Here is a 16,224-nt window from a genome sequence, read left to right on the forward strand (position 1 = left end):
AATATCATGGATAATGATCCAGTGAACCCAGGAGGTGTATCCTGGTTTGAATTTGAATCATTGAATAGACGCCTCATACAAGCAGAATTACATGGGGATACTATGGCGCAATACATTAAATGCCATATGATCCTTAGGGGCTTAAGGATGCAAAAAGCACCATCCTTGTTTACATATGATGATGGCTTTATTAAGAAGTGGAACGCTATACTTAATAAGTGTAGTAGGGATCTAATGCTATTGATTGTTGAAACTACAGCAACAGTAGAACAAGAATTAAAATTAAAAGTATCTTCGATGTCAGATGCATTAAAAATAAACTCTCCAGTGGAAGAATATTCGAGATCTATGGCTGACTTGACTGCTAAACTGAAACTGACAAGAGAATCCATTCGTCAGTTTAAAATAAAAAAATTTAAGCGAGATGAAAGAGATTATGCCCTCAATCAAATATACTTTTGGATGAATAAGGATCGTCTTTCTAGAACAACAGCAGAAACAGTATTTATGGGGAATACCAGCGATAGTGATTCTAGTGGGGAAGAAATCAGGTGTTTCCTGATAGTCACCGCCCTTTTTACAGAGGTCGTCGTGGGCGGCAAATTCGATTTCAGAATCAGACGAATCAAGGAGATACGTCGGGCCCGAACAGATACTATCAGACTCGAGCCTGCACAAATCAGAATCAGCAATTATAAATGTTTCATCGTATGGGCTCTCTGCTTCTCAGGAACAGTTATTAAATCTTGGACTTGGTTTTGTTCCATCAGCTAAATATGATCCCTTTCTGATGCGTGTTTCACTATATAAGTTCTTTAGGAAATTACATCTAAAAAAGTTCTTTTTAACGAACCCATCGCTTCCTGATAATTCTTTAGTTCATCCTAAATCCTCATGGATGCCTCTGGAGAATTTGGATTCATCAGTGATAGCATTTCAGAAATGTATCTTGAATGATCTGATAAAATTGGAGACTATATATGAACGAACGGCCCCGATCTATAATCTTTCTAAAAATCAGTCTGAAGCACTAATTCAGTTACAAAATCAGTGTGAAGCTCTAATAGTGCGGGCAGACAAAGGAGGGGCTGTAGTTCTTTGGGACATTAATAAATATCTATCAGAAGGCTATCGACAATTAAATGAGGATATGACTTATGAAATATCACCGGTGGATCCCCTACCAGAATTACAACGCACAATCAAAATCCTTATTGAGGAAGCCACTGTTAATGGCATGCTAACGTCACGTGAAGCTCGTTTTTTATATTCAGAATACCCAAACACTCCTAGAATATATTTTCTCCCAAAAGTACATAAAAATATTCTTAACCCGCCTGGTCGTCCGATTGTGGCATTGTGTAATACCATCTTGGAACCACTATCGATATTGTTGGACATTTTTTTGAAACCAGCTGCCCAACGAGTGAAATCATACTTGAAGGATACTACTGATTTTCTTTGTAGTCTTCAAGATATTTGTCTTGGGGAAAGCTCCATCTTTGTTACAGTAGACGTTACTTCTTTATATACTGTTATCCCACAGGATGCAGCTTTAAATATCATCCAAGAAATATTGGATCAACGCTCTACTCCTCATCGGATTTCTACTGAGTTTCTCATGAAACTTGCTCATCTGGTTATTGAGAATAATTATTTCTTTTTTCAAAAACAATTTTTTATACAAAAAACAGGTATAGCGATGGGGGCAACATTGGCTCCCTCTGTTGCAACATTGTATCTAGCTAAATTTGAGGATCAGATGATTTACACATTACAGGAGTTCAGCAATATTTCTTATTGGAAACATTATTTGGATGATATTTTCTTTATTTGGGAAGGTTCAGAGACATCTTTGCTACTTTTTATGAATAAGTTGAATTCTTTACAGAATAATTTGAAATTTACATTCCACTATCATCATCAAAGTTTGGAATTTTTGGATGTTTGGATATTTAAAATATCCAATCAGATACATACTACTGTGTTTCATAAACCTACCTCTCGAAATACCCTGCTACAATTCTCTAGTTCTCATCCCTATCATCTTAAAACTAGTTTACCCATAAGTCAATTCCTAAGGATTAGAAGAATATGTTCTGACATGGGTAGCTTTGAGGATCAAGCTAGAAAATTGACAAAGAAATTTGTAGAAAGAGGCTATCCAAAATCAATTGTTAGAAAGGCTTATTTACGAGCAAAATTTTCTAATAGGGATCTACTGTTACAATACCATGCTAATGATTCAGAAGATAAACTTACTGTTGTTCTCCCGTACTCCCCATTGAGTTCAAAAATCTTGAAAAGCATTCACCAACATTGGCAGGTTCTACAGATTTATGAATGTTTCATATACCACCCGATTGGGGCTTATAAACGGAGTAAAACTTTGGGGGAATTACTATCATACAAAAGATTGGATTATGAGGGTACTAATTCCTCTATTTTAGGTCACTCGAAATGTGGAGCATGCCAATGGTGTGATACTACCATTGAGGGTGTAATTTGGAGATATTCTGATGACTCTCGACCTATATATGCTAGATCGAATACCAATTGTCTATCTAATAATGTGGTATATGTTATAATCTGCCCATGCCACAAGATATATGTAGGGAGATCTAGTAGACCTATTAAGGTACGTTTGAACGAACATAAATCTCGTATAAAACATCAAGTGCTATCAGCACCTTTGGTTCAACATTGGTTAGAATTTCATCACTCTTTTACAGATCTTAAATGGAGAATTATTGACCATATATGTGCGGGATGGGAGGGTGGGAATATTAGTCAATTATTAAATTTTAAAGAGCAAAGATGGATCTTTCAGCTTAAATCTTTATACCCTGACGGTTTGAATTCTGAAATAGACTGGTGGTCGCTGATTTGATTGTCTGGCTATTTTGGTTGATTATCCAATCCTGAGGTTCTCTTTTTGATCAGCTGTAGCTTATTTAAACGGAAGGCATGTGCTTAGATGCCGCGGCCATTTTGTTGATGCAGGAACGATATGAAAGCTATAACGGTAAATACGTATTTTTCTTTTTTTATAGTTTATGATTATATAGATTCCCCTTATGAAAGATGTTGGACATTTATTTTTATCGTTGGTTTGCAGTGAGCCTCCACCTTGATAAAGCGGATTGCGAAACCTGGCCATGTCGGCGGAGGTTCCTGATAACTTTATGCTGCTGCTGCCATTAAAGATAAGTCACAACTTTTAAGGATGTTTAAGAATTTTTGATAAAATCCAGTTTTGAATAAAAATTAAAGTGGGATTCTATGAGGATTTGCACCGCGCCATTTCGTTTGCAAAGAAAGAACGAAAGAACATTATTGTTCAGATGGTTGCGAGATGCATAGAAGTCTGATAATCCCAATATAAAAAAGGAAATAATTTTCTGCTGAAGATAGTACTGTTTGGGACATGATTTTGCTATTTGACATATAGTCTCCACAGATTTCTGTTAGGTGATTTAAATTTAGACTAATTAATTAGCAGCACTGATTGGCTTATTAATCAATTAAGTTGTGCGGACACAATTTGGCCATGCAGCCAAATTAGCGCACACAACTTAAAGCGCTATATATAGAATTTGGGGGTTGTTCTCTAACTACAAGTGTAGCTTAAAGGAACACACCAGATCCACCCATGACCCATCAATGATCCTCCCATTTCCACACCCCCTTTCTTGACTCATGCATAAAATTTAGGTGCGGATTCTGTGCCTAAATCTACATAAATCGTTTCAATTAAATCTAATTAGTGCCCAAAACTGCTTGTAAAAAGGCCAATTATCAGCGCTAATTAGCTCATTATTCAATTGAATTGCACACACAAATTTGTGCATGCAGTTTTTAGCTACTTTTTAAAAATTAGGGGGATATAGACAAATGGATATCTGAGAAACGTAGTAATCAGCATCTGTGGGGATTCATAAACATTGATACTTATTTTGACATAAGAGGGCTAAATTTAACCTTAGGGTGGTGGACTCTGGTCCTGGGGAACTGAGGAACTGAGTTTGATTCCCACTTCAGGCACAGGCAGCTCCTTGTGACTCTGGGCAAGTCACTTAACCCTCCATTGCCCAGGTACAAATAAGTACCTGTATATGTAAGCCGCATTGAGCCTGCCATGAGTGGGAAAACGCGGGGTACAAATGTAACTAAAATAATAAAAAAAATAAATCAAACAAAATAAAACATGGAAAAGAAAATAAGATGATACCTTTTTTATTGGACATAATACATTTCTTGATTAACTTTCAAAGGTTGCCCTTCTTCGTCAGATCGGAAATAAGCAAATGTGGTAGCAGATAGTATATATAAGAGAAACATCAAAGCATTACTTTGACAGTCTGACATAGTGGGAGGGTGGGGGTATGCCTGGGGACATCAAAGCATTTCATTGATATTGTAACAGGATGGTGTGGGAAGGTGAGAGGAGGGTGATAAACAGAGAAATAAACAGAGAAATACAACTTTATGGTTTATAATGGGCTAGAAAACCCAGATCCTTAAACTTATTTGTAAACCTCATAAAGACTTGAACAATGTTGGTTTGTATTCCTTCTGAACTGGAAATGGAAAGAGTGTTGCCCGATTGCAAAATTTTGAATCTTCCTAACCTGAATAAGAGGATATGAAAATGTAGATTTAAACTGAATAACCTAGTCTAGTCCACATTTGGAAGATAATTTTATAAAGTCAGTCCAGCACATATATTTCCCACATTTGCATGCCAATGACCTCTTAAAACATCACAATAGGTGTTAAAATATGCACTGTGATAAGATGGTGTGTACTTTGCCAGTGATCATGCAGAGGGACATAGTTTGGGCAGAACACAGGATGAGTTTGCAAGTACATATGTAGATTATGAAATACCTTAACCTACATGCATAGGGAAGAGAAAGGGGATGGGTTTTGATATACCACCTCTGCCATTACAGTCAAAGTGATTTACATATTATATACTGATGCCCCCAAATTCTCTAAATGGCGTCCAAAAATGCATGCGGAAATTTGTGCACACTGCCGTTTGGTGTGCACAACTTAATTAAATAACGAGTCAATCAGCACCGATAATTGACTACTAACAAGCACTAAATGAACTTTATGTGCACATCCCTCAATGTGTATTCTATAAAGTCATGCGCTAGTTTTCCAGTACGCACAACCGAAAAAGGCGCATAAGCGATAAAGGCACACAATGAGGGGGGATCTCTAAAATGTATGCGTGCTGTTATAGAATCACACCTAACCGCATAAACTGGCCACAGATATGTAGGCCTGCTCTGAGCAGGTCTAATTACTGGCTCATACATTGTTCAGCACTATACAATGTATTTTTTGGGAGTGGTTTTCCCCAAATTTTCAATGGTGGTTAGATAAGCTTCAAATGTATTGAGGAACTTAGATGTGCTGGAGGGTTTAGGATGCTGCCTGTAATTATGTTGATTGGGCCATGGTATAAACAGGTGTTGCAACCAGCATTGTACCTCACATCCCTTACTAGGGTGCTTTGCACTTGGCCCTAGATCTGGGATGTCTACCTTATGGCTCACTGCAGATTGTGTGTAGATCACTAGTCTAGTGGTAACCGCTTAGGTCTGTGAGTCAGGTGACCATGGTTCAATTCCCATCTGATCTACTTCCCTAACCCTGCATTAGTGTTTTGGGACTGACAGCGAGACCTTGTGGACAGATGTGATCTGGGAAGAGGTGTTTAAAGTTGAATCTTGTGAATGTGCGGCATGGCCATTTTGTCTTCTTAAGGGTCCCTTAGGTACTTTGTCAAAGTGACACATTGAACCTCTCCTTTGCCACATAGAAGGATGTCTTATAGAATGCTGTAGACCAGGTTGGTTGTTCTCTCAAACTTCAAGGGAACCTCATTGTTTGAGTCTGCAGAGTGTAGTCACCTTTCCCCCAGAGATACATGTACTTCTTCACTCAGAGATCTACATGTTCTCCACCTAAGTCATCAGTACAGATACCTATGAGGTATGGTTCTAGAGCAAATGAAGTGACTTGGTAGTTAGAACAGTTGACTTGCCATGTACGGGTGGTGGGTTCAAATCCCTAGGAAACAATCCAGCTTATTTTCGAAAGAGATCGCTGGCCATCTTCCGACACAAATTGGGAGATTACCGGTCATCTCCTGAACCCGGCCAAATCGGTATAATCGAAAGCTGATTTTGGCCGGCGCCAACTGCTTTCTGTTGCGGAGCCGGCGAAACTTCAAGGGGGCGTTTCGGCAGGGTACAGAAGGCAGGACAGGGGCATGGTTACGAGATGGCTGGCTTCTCCCGATAATGGAAAAAATATGGCCGGCTCTGATGAGCATTTCGCTGGCTTCACTTGGTCCATTTATTTTTATGACCAAGCCTCAAAAAAGTGCCCCAATTGACCAGATGACCACCGGAGGGAATCGGGGATCACCTCCCCTTACTCCCCAAGTGGTCATCAACCACTTCCCACCCAAAAAAAAAACATTTTACACATTTTTTTGCCAGCCTCTATGCCAGCCTGAAATGTCATACCCAGCTCCCTGATAGCAGTATGCAGGTACCTGGAGCAGTTTTTTGTGGGTGCAGTGCACTTCAGGCAGGTGGACCTAGGCCCATCCCCCCTACCTGTTACACTTGTGGTGGTAAATGGGAGCCCTCCAACCCCCCCCCAAATCCACTGCACCCACATGTAGGTGCCCCCCTTCACCCATTAGGGCTATGGTAGTGGTCTACAGTTGTGGGGAGTGGGTTTTGGGGGGATTTGGGGGGCTCAGCATCCAAGAGAAGGGAGCTATGCACCTGGGAGCAATTTTTTTTTAATTTTTAGGAGTGCCCCCTAGGGTGCCCAGTTGGTGTCCTGGCATGTCAGGGGGACCAGTGCACTACAAATGCTGGCTCCTCCCACGACCAAATACCTTGCATTTCGCTGGGTTTGAGATGGCCGGGCCCGGTTTCCATTTTGGCTGAAAACCGAAGCCGGCCATCTTTAAACCTGGCGATCTCAACATTTGACCTAAATGTTGAGATTTAGCTGGCCCCAACCGTATTATCGAAAGAAAAGATGGCTGGCCATCTTTTTCGATAATACAGTTTGCTCCGCCCTTTTGCGGAGCCGGCCCAGAAGATGGTCGGCCATCTATTTGGCTGGCGCCGTTCGATTATGTACAGTGTGGAAATGGCACCACTGATGAGGTCTGAATGCAGCATCAAAATTTGCACTTTTAATTGACAGCAGCCAAGGTGAGTGGTGTTTATTCTTTTGGGATTCAGACACTGTGTTGCTATGTTGTATATATAATTTTGAAATCAGATATGTGCATTGCCTTCAGTGCACCATACAGCCTATTCACTTGCATTCTGTCCTTGCTACTCTGCCACCCACTGTTCTGGACTTTCCCTGCCCTACCTGTGTCCATTTCTCTGTTCCCAATCACCTCCTGTCTCTTACCTCCCACCACTGCTCCCCTTCCTGACCCTCCTGTGTAAAAATATGTGTGTGGGTGTGTTTGAGGGTGTCTGGGTGTCTTTGCAGCTACTGTTCCTCTGCAGTCTATCTGTGCTGTGTGGCTGCTGGAGAGGGCAGGAGTGCTGTCCATATCATTGCTGCTGCACTTCACAATCTGCAGAGGGGAGAGGGAGAGGTATGCTGAAGCACATATATAGGTCTAGGATACAGTTCATGGACCTCAGTGATAGCCAATGTATACACAGAGAACCCCTGTGAGAGGGAGACCATCAAGTACTCACCCCTTCAAAGACTGGTAGATGACTAGCTGTGGGAGGGCCCAGGGGTGAAGGCCTGGCTGGTGGAGGCCTGGCTGCTAAAGGACCTGGTGGTGGAAGGCTGGCTGGAAAGTGGAGCGCTAGGAGGGATGGAGGAGGGGGCCTGGTGGTGTGGCTTTGCTGAGGATCTGGGAGAGAAAGGTGGTGAGGGTCATTTGGATGACAGTATTTTCTTAGGCTGCAAGAAACACATCCTGAAAAAACTTCAGACTGCCCAAAATACAGCAGCTAGACTCATTTTTGGCAAACCACGATTTGAAAGTGCAACACCTCTTCGAAAAAAACTTCATTGGCTCCCTATCAAAGAACGAATCAATTTCAAAGTCCACACACTAATCCACAAGATTATCCACAGTGAATCTCCAGGCTATATGCTCAACCTGAACGACCTCCCCACCAGGAACATGTCTACAACCTCATGAACTTACCTCAACCTACATTACCCCAATTGCAAAGGACTCAAGTACAAAACCTATTATGGAGCCAACTTCTCCTTCTTAGGCAGCCAACTCTGGAATGCCCTCCCCAGACCAATCCAATCACTCAGTGACCATCTGCCCTTTCGGAAATCACTAAAAACCCATCTGTTCAGGCAAGCCTACCCAAACGATCCATATTAATTCCCACAAACCCATCTATTCATCACATATCCAGGAGACAATGACAATGACCTAGACTACATCTCCCGCCTCATTTTCCCCTGCTTATCCCCTTTCACCTCTCCCCCAATGCTCACCTACCCTTACTCACACCTCTCCTACTCCCTTCACCCTTAATTTAATTTTTTAATACATTTGTACCCCACGCTTTCCCACTCATGGCAGGCTCAATGCAGCTTACGTGGGGCAATGGAGGGTTAAGTGACTTGCCCAGAGTCACAAGGAGCTGCCTGTGCCTGAAGTGGGAATCGAACTCAGTTCCTCAGGACCAAAGTCCACCACCCTAACCACTAGGCCACTCCTCAACTTGTCCATTCCCCTCCGCCTCATCTACCCTCCAATTGCTCACTTACCCTTGATCATACTTCTCCTACTCCCCTCATCCCTGCATTTCTACATTCCTATTTCTTTTATTACTCCGATAATACTCAACTTATTTATCTCCACCAATACTTTGTAATTCCAATTACTATGTAAGCCGCATTGAACCTGCTTTGAGTGGAAAAGCGTGGGGTACAAATGTAATAAATAAAATAAATAAATAAACCCACCAATTGGAGGGGGCATGCTCTTTCAGTCCATGTTTGAGTGACCACAGCCCTGGCCTTCCTGGCAACCAACACCTTTCAAAGGCCTCTGGGAGCTGCAGCAGGCATGAGCCAGCCATTGCCACATGAATCATAAACCACTTTCTTCAGGCCTTTTTGAGAAGGGACACCATTTATATCTAGTTTCCCATGCATGAGGCAGAACAGTAACAGATAATATGGTCTTTTATCAGCTAACTCAATTCCCCTCTGTCCTGAGTGCAATTGATTGCATACACATAGCCCTCAGGCCACCTGTAGCCACTGTGCGGGAGTACTGAAACCGCAGAGCTTATCACTCCCTCAACATGCAGGGGGTCTGCAATGCTGCAATGGAAATCACGGATGTGTGTGCGAACTTCCCATAATCATGGAATTTGAGGGCTGGCATCCACGATACTTTCCAGAGGGGAGAGATCCAAGGCAGCTGATTATTAGTTGAGGACCATCCTACAAGCCCAACACCCTTGTAATCATTGACTACATCTCTCTCTCTTTTCACCACAGATGTGTGGCCAGCATGGGACCAGTGGCCTGGAGGGTGACAGTCTAGAACACACTTATGGAACCTGACATGTAACAAAAGGTGTGTGTCCCTTCTCTAACATCTTCTGTTCTCTCCTGTTCTCAATGCAGGCGACTATGGCTATCCTCTGAGGAAATGGCTCATGACCCCCCATAATGAACCCCCAGAGCCCAGAGGAGCAAAGATACAACAGGATCCGAGCTGCAACCCAGGCAGTGGTTGAATGGGCATTTGGACTCCTAAAGTCCTGGTTCAGATGTCTTAACTGCTCTGGGGGTAGGTGGTGGGGGTGGGGAGGAAGCTATTGTATAGTCCATCAAAGTCTGCTGCATGCTGCATAATTTGGTGATATTCTGTCATATGCTTGAACCCCAGGAACAGGCAGAAGAGGAAAGTGATGAAGACGAGGAACCCCAGGGACCCTAAGACAATCTGCCACTTCAACAAGCAAGACAGAGAGGCCAGGAGGTCCAGGATTATCTAATCCAGATGCATTTTTTGTGACAATGGTGAGATATTTATTAGTGATGAGCACATAGCTGTCAATGCCCCACCACCATTCCTCCCTCTCTCCTCTCCAGTCCCACTTCCATTGTGCAGTACAATCAAATAAGTGATACAAATGAACATAAAGAGTGACCCCATGTTTTCCCCTCCCCCTCTCTTACTGCTGCTATCTCCTGCTGCACCCCAGTCTGCTCTTCATGGATGCCCTCAAGCTCCTCCCGCATGCTGGGACCTGCTGTTCACTTATCTCTTCCCTACACTCTAACATTCTCTCCCTCTTCTCCTTCTTGTTCTTACCCAAGGTGCCCAAGAACTTCCTCATCATCATCTTTATGCAGCTCTTCCTCCCCTGATGGTGGCTGCTGCTCCAGATCAGCCTCTTGCTCCGATGCTTACATGTCTGTGTCTCCGATATCCTCTTTATCTTCCTCCGGTAGCAGAGTATTGGCATCCTCTTCTGCTGCTGCTCCGTGCTCACTGGACCATGGGGTTGGGGTGCATGCTGTGAAAAGTTTTGGGGTGGGACTATCAATTCCACAGTGGTGACAATGTGACATATTATGGGGTTTGGGAAGTGGCCTAGTGGTTAGGGCTATAGTCTAGAAGCCAGGGGAGCTGGGTTTGACTCCCACATCAGCAGCTGCTCCCCCTCCCCCATACAGCCTGAGCAAGAGAGAGACATGTTGATTGAGAATTCTACTATTTGACTTTTAACTTACACAAGAAAATCAGGTTGGGGAATTTGGTTTCTTTCAGTTGCATTTCTTAGTGATAGGAATTACATTTTCTGTTTGAAGTAAGAATATTGTAACTTTTGAAAAGTCTGCAAGTCTGGTTTCTCTTATTCTTTCATGCCTAATTTCTGTTCCATTAATGACTGCCCAAAGTAAAAGTGCTGGACTGTTTTAAACAACCCCCCCCCCCTTATCACTATTCTGAGTAACCTAATGACCGCTGAGCACCATAAAGTCTACTCCTCTGCATCTTGAAGGCCACCTAACCCCATGCTATGGTACCAGACCTGAAAAACATTTACTCTGACCTGAATTATTTGACCTGCAAGAGACTGCTTTAAACTGAAATGAGTTTTGCTTTTTGTCTGTTTAAACTCTACTATTTTCAGACTGGAATAGAGGGCACTTCACTAAAGATAATTATCTTGGCACCATGCTCTCAGGGAGCCTATATTTGTGTTTGGAATCCCTATGGTGAAAGAACCTGTATATCTCTTTTCTCTGATTTTGTCATCTGAAAGAAATCATGTTTGGGACCTGTTAGAAACTGTTGTTTAAAGAAACCCTGCTTTCAACCTGAAAGAACTAGAAAAGTGGGCAGGTTATCACTGTTTGATTTCTGTGGTACTATCAGGTGAATTTTTGAAAGAGAAGGGCGCCCATCTTCCGACACAAATCGGGAGATGGGCGTCCTTCTCACAAGGTCGCCCAAATCGACATAATCGAAAGCTGATTTTGGGTGCCCTCAACTGCTTGCCGTCGTGGGGATGACCAAAGTTCCTGGGGGCGTGTCGGAAGCATAGCGAAGGCGGAACTGGGGCGTGCTTAGGAGATGGGCGTCATCGGCCGATAATGGAAAAAAGAAAGGCGTCTCTGACAAACACTTGGCCGACTTTACTTGGTCCATTTGTTTTCACGACCAAATCTCAAAAAGGTGCCCGAACTGACCAGATGACCACTGGAGGGAATCGGGGATCACTTCCCCTTACTCCCCCAGTGGTCACTAACCCCCTCCCACCCTCAAAAAAAATCTTTAAAAATACTTTTTTTGCCAGCCTCTATGCCAGCCTCAAATGCCATACTCGGATCCATCGCAGCAGTATGCAGGTACCTGGAGCAGTTGTAGTGGGTGCAGTGTACTTCAGGCAGGCGGACCCAGGCCCATCCCCCCCTACCTGTTACACTTGTGGTGGTAAATGGGAGCCCTCCAAAACCCACCAGAAACCCACTCTACCCACATGTAGGTGCTCTCCCTTCATCCCTAAGGGCTATGGTAGTGGTATACAGTTGTGGGGTTTGGGTTTTTTTTTTGGGGGGGGGGGTTGGGGGGCTCAGCACCCAAGGTAAGGGAGCTATGCACCTGGGACCTTTTTCTGAAGTCCACTGCAGTGCCCCCTAGGTTGCCCGGTTGGTGTCCTGGCAGGTCAGGGGGACCAGTGCACTACGAATGCTGTCTCCTCCCATGACCAAATGGATTGGATTTGGTTGGTTTTAACATGGGCGTCCTCAGTTTCCATTATTGCCGAAAACCAGGGACGACCATCTCAAAAACGACCTAAGGATGACAATATCTAAGGTCAACCTAAATTTCATGATTTGGGCGTCTCCAACTGTATTATCGAAAGGAAAGATGGACGCCCATCTTGTTCCGATAATACGGGTTGCTCCGCCCATATATAGGGCCTTCCTGTGAGGATGCCCTCATGAAAACTTGGGCGCCTCGTTCAATTATGCCCCTTCATATATCTTGTTCGCTGTCTTGTTTTGCTGGTTGTTTCAATAGGATCCCAAGAGAAGTGGTAAGTATTGAAAAGAATGATAGTCCTATATCCTTTGTCTTCACTGAAAGGTGCATGAACTTGTCCATACCTTTTTAAAACCCAGATATGTTAACCACTATTGCTACATCTCTGGCAAAGTGTTCCAGAGTTTAACTATTCATTGAGTGAAAAAATATTTCCTCCTATTTGTTTTAAAACTTCCTTGAGTGTCCCCTAGTCTTTGTACTTTTGGAATGAGTAACAAATTGATTCACTTCTACTCATTCTACACCACTCAGGATTTTGTAGACCTCAATCATATCTCCCCTCATCCATCTCTTTTCCAAGCTGAAGATCCCTAACCTCTTTAGCTTTTACTCATACGGGATTAGATTAGATTTATTACTTTCCACTGAAATTATACTTTACTCTGGAGGAGTAGAACTTCCATAGGTGAACTGAAATTTTAAGTTCTCATTGATGCCATGAAATTTTTTAAAAATCAACACTGAACCCCATTGGATTCCCAGAGATTCTTTTACCAAGTTGGGCTCTGAGGGAACCTGTGGTCTAGGCATCCTGAGCCACAGCCCCCTCTCCTGTTCATCTCAAGTCATGACACTCCTGGCCTGGGCTTTGGGTACAGATAGGCTCTTAACCAAAGGGCCTCTAAACTTCCAGCATCCCCTGATGGACCAATAACACTTGCTTGGTCCCAGGGAAGCATCAGGCATTGAATCTGACCTCATTGGGTGACCAGAGTACCAGATCAAGGGCATGGGCTGGAAGTAGTATATGTGGATTTCAGTAAAACATTTTGATAATGTGTTTGTGATTGATATTGTGGAGAGATTTGAAGGAAAGCGTAACTGGTTTTGCAGATAATACTGAGTAGATAGTACATATACATGTGTGGTGAGTTGTATGTATTTGTTTCTATAGGGAACTGTATGAATGTGTGTGGGATTGTGTGTCTGACAGTAATGTGTCTGTGATATCTGTATCAGGTGTAGAGTGAGTGTGCAGTGTTTATTATTTATTTCACTTTTATTACAGAATTTACCAAAATGGTAAAGGCAAGTTACAAGACAAAATCGAGAAACAGAATAACTACTACTACTACTACTACTACTACTATTAAACATTTCTATAGCGCTACTAGACTTAAGCAGCGCTGCACAAATTAACATGAAAAGACAGTCACTGCTCAACAGAGCTTACAATCTAAATTGGACAGACGAACAGACAGCTAGGGGTAGGGAAATTGCAGTGGTAGGGGTGATAAGTGAGGGTGTTGAGTAAGAGAGTCATGGTTAGGAGTCGAAAGCAGTAGCAAAGAGGTGGGCTTTATGCCTAGATTTGAAGACAGCCAGAGACTGAGCCTGACGTACTGGCTCAGGGAGTCTATTCCAGGCATAGGGAGCAGCGAGATAGAAGGAACGGTGCCACTTCAGCCACCCCCATTTAAAATCATCATATTGACAATTTCCTCTACCCTTCCTACACACTGAAATCCTCTTCACCCACTAAAAAGCCAGGTTTTCACCAGTTTCTAGAACTTGCTATAGAACCCTTTCAACCAATTAATCAACAGTTGAGAGGGAACACTCTGTATTCCCTAGTCCAAGTTCCCTTCCCTTACCTTTCTCCTGCACTATTATTTATTGCATTTGAAATACTGCTCGAGCCTACATATAGTCTATAGATCCTCTTGTCTGTTAGGTTCTGAAATCTATACAGGTCAACTTGTGCGAAAAACTGATTATTCCATACATAAAACAGGGAAAGGATATATAGTTTTATTTATTTATTTTTGTTATGATTTGTTAATCCCTTTTAACAAAAGTCTCTTGGTGATGTATAATAACAAATAAATACATATGGGGCGATTGTATAAAGTGTTGCCTAGAGGTATGTAGTACTTATGTGTAGTGGCCTAGTGGTTAGAGCACTGGTCTTGTAATTCAGAGATGGCTGGTTCAAATCCCACTGCTGCTCCTTGTGATCTTGGGCAAGTCACTTAACCCTCCATTGCCTGAGTTACAAACTTAGATTGTGAGCTTTCCTGGGGTAAAGAAATATCCAGTGTACCTGAATGTAACTCACCTTGAGCTACTACTGAAAAAGGTGTGAGTAAAATTTAAATAAAATAAAGGTGCCATCAACTTGATAGTTAAACACTTATGGGTCTCATTTTTGAAAGAGAAAAACATCCAAAAAGTGTCATAAAGCAGCATTTGGATGAATTTCTTCCCAAAATGTCCAAATCGGTATTTTCAAAACCTATTTTTCAGATGTTTATCTATTAATGCCACTAAGGCACTTTACAGTTGTCAACACAGTCTTTTAAATCGATCTAATCATCTAGACTTCAGATTTCCGGTGTGTTTATTATACTTCATAAACTGCACCTCTCCGCTGTATCGTTATACAAACAGCGGGAATCCTCATTAGTCTTGATTACTGAATTTTTTACTTTTTTACTTTTTTCACTTAGCACTTATCTTATTTTCCCAGCTTTTTCACTGGTTAGCTCTTATCTTATTTTCCCGGCTAACCAGTGAAAAAGCCGGGAAAATAAGATAAGTGCTAAGTGAAAAAAGTAAAAAAGTAAAAAATTCAGTAATCAAGACTAATGAGGATTCCCGCTGTTTGTATAACGATACAGCGGAGAGGTGCAGTTTATGAAGTATAATAAACACACCGGAAATCTGAAGTCTAGATGATTAGATCGATTTAAAATACTGTGTTGACAACTGTAAAGTGCTTTAGTGGCATTAATTGTTATAATTCTAGTGAGCACGAGAGTTGTAGTGTAATTTACAATATTAGAATAATATGGAGAGCTCATGGAAAACAGCTTATGGATTTTCAGCGGTAGAAGCTAGCAATCTACTGAAAGATAAAGAAATCTTTGGAACCTCGGTAACAACCTCATCCACATTGTCTCAACAATATGATGAATTGACCAATTTATATAAGGAAATGATTAAACTTGAAGTTAACGGAGCAACATTGATAAATTACTGTGAGAATGAATGGATTCCTAGAGGTCTAAGAATGAATGTAGGACCCCAAATATTCAAACGAGATGAAGAGTTTCTAAACAAATGGAATAGAATCCTAAACCGCTGTTCCTTGGACCTCATGTTATTAATAATCGAGCGAAGCAAGAAAGAGCTAAATGAGATACAAATGAAAGTCAACGAAGAGATACAACAATCGAAAACAAAAGTTGATCTAGAAGCATTTGATAAACAACATATAGAGATCAAGAACAATATAGATAAATTTCGAGATTCATTGCAAAAACAAAAATCAAAAAAATATAAACGAGATACAACCGATTATGAAACAAATAGAGTGTATAGATGGATGTATATCACCGAAGAACAACAGGAACGAAAACAAAAGGGCAACAGAGGAGTCCAATTTGAAACATTTTCGTCATCATCAGCAAGTTCAGGAGAGGAATTACAACCCAGAGGAAGTTTTTTAGACAGGGGCAGAAGCTACAGAAGAAGACCAAGAGGTCGTGCATACAGAGCAGCGTCATCGAATCGACCATCGACCCGATCACAAGACCAATGGAACAAATAATCTTTAATTTATCTAAACGTAGGTTAACAAAGGAAGAAATTGAGTTATTACA

Source organism: Microcaecilia unicolor, chromosome 3, assembly GCF_901765095.1.
Source record: "Microcaecilia unicolor chromosome 3, aMicUni1.1, whole genome shotgun sequence".
In the NCBI taxonomy this organism is placed as follows: domain Eukaryota; kingdom Metazoa; phylum Chordata; class Amphibia; order Gymnophiona; family Siphonopidae; genus Microcaecilia; species Microcaecilia unicolor.